The sequence below is a fragment of the Marmota marmota genome, unplaced genomic scaffold (genome assembly GCF_001458135.2).
Source record: "Marmota marmota marmota unplaced genomic scaffold, marMar, whole genome shotgun sequence".
Classification (NCBI taxonomy): domain Eukaryota; kingdom Metazoa; phylum Chordata; class Mammalia; order Rodentia; family Sciuridae; genus Marmota; species Marmota marmota.
In genome coordinates, this window is record NW_026000108.1 from 29,227,734 (window position 1) to 29,229,555 (window position 1,822).

At 46.4% G+C, this 1,822-nt stretch overlaps 1 protein-coding gene across 1 annotated transcript in view; it reads right to left on the bottom strand.

Annotated features, from left to right (window-relative positions):
* The window catches only part of Rell1 (RELT like 1), an 85,947-nt gene that overhangs the window by 68,323 nt on the left and 15,802 nt on the right, over window positions 1–1,822 (bottom strand). The gene's annotated exons all lie outside the window — the stretch shown is intronic.

The window sequence follows — 1,822 nt, forward strand, 5'->3', positions numbered from 1 at the left end:
TTTTTTTTTTGGGGGGGGGGGGGGGATCAGAGATTGAACTCAGGGGCACTCAACCACTGAGCCACACCCCAGCACTATTTTTGCATTTTATTTAGAGACTGGTTCTCACTGAGTTGCTTAGCACCTCGCTTTTGTTGAGGCTGGCTTTGAACTCATGATCCTTCTGCCTCAGTCTCCCAAACCGCTGGGATTATAGGCATATGCTACCACACCTGACTAAGACATCTTCTCTTGATACAGGTCTTAAATCACACTAACAAAGTGATACTCTGTATTCCTTCCTTTTTTAGATACCTCATTCTTTTTAAGCAATAACTTTCATCCAAAAGGTTACTGTGCAATATTAGATAAGGGCTTTCTCAGTCACACTGCAGTCCTCAGACTTGGATGTTGCTCAGAGATCTATAAAAATACAAACCTGTTCTAGGAATAGATTTTTCCTGCTGACCCATAATTATGTGCATCATATGCTAAATTTTTAACAATTTTACTCACAGGTTGAGCTCTCTTCCAAATTCTGGAGCATTTGATCCTAGCCCTTGAAGCACTATCTACAGTCTGGAGTTCAATTTGAACCTAGCTATGTACCTTTAGTCCCAGCAATGAAACACAGGATGAAAATCAAAAATCTCCCATCAAATAAAACATGGCACTCACTGTCATTTCCCTAGGGTGGATGGCTGAAGGAAACACAGGTATGATAACAAAGACTCAAGAGACACATTATCCCTCCTATTCCCTTCCTAATCTGTTCTGCATCCTATGAAAAAGCAAAGGCCGAAGTGATTAGCCATTTTAAAAGCTGTAAGTGATTGGAATGTTCTCAGGAGGAAGAGCAGGGTATGTATTTTTTATGGAGAAGATAATCATTGTTCGAAGGTTTCCAATTGCTAATTATTTGGACTGAAGAGGAGCCACCCTGAAGACAAGCTTGGAAGAGTTTCCAAGCTGTGGTAACCCCAAATGGCCAAGATATAAGCTTTTTTTTTTCCAAACTACTGCTGTTGGGTGGCAATTAATAGGGGGATGATGGTAAGAAATCCCTGGTGTCTGAAGTTATAAAAACAAGAGTGTTAGAGCTTCTATAAAAGTTATACCTCCTCTTAAGAGATTTCAATTAAAAACTCCTGCACATAGTTCATCCTTGGAGACAACACTTCAGCATCTCTGCTGGTGGCTTACCGCCACTAAAGGCTCCTTTGGTGATGACAGGAATTGACACAGAAAAGAAAAAAAAAAAAAAAGTAAGCTTACAAATATGCCTTCCCTTCCGCGCTAATTTATCCAGAATGTATGGGAAGAAATCTGGAACCCCTGACCAGTTACAAGAATCCATCAAACACTAAAATAAAAACTTAGAAAGACATTGTGACTCTTCAAGATTTTAAGATTTTGCGGTTTTTGTTTTTTTGTTTTTTAAGGTGAGGGAGGCGACGACAGGCCACCCAGTCCCGCGTCATGATCTTCCGCTAGCAGGGCCTTTGAGGCACAGGGCGGCAGGAAAGGGGTCCTCGGGAGTCTGAGGCGCGAGGGCAGGGAGAAAGCGCATCCAAGGAAGGCGACACCAAGTCAGGTCCCCACACCATGGGCAGCTCGGAGTTGGGGCGACACAGGTCCACAGAAGAGGCCCCCGGGGAGGGCAGGCGGGAGCCCGCGGGCGGGAAGGGAGGGACTGCAGGCGCTGCTTCGCGCCGCGCCCCGCCCGGGCCACCCCGGGCCAGCCAGATGTTCAACGCCAGGATCCCGCGGCCGCGCCAGAAGAGACAGCGCGGGGCGCAGCGGGGCTTCAGTCCCGAACCCACGCTTCCTTCCGCGCGCCTGG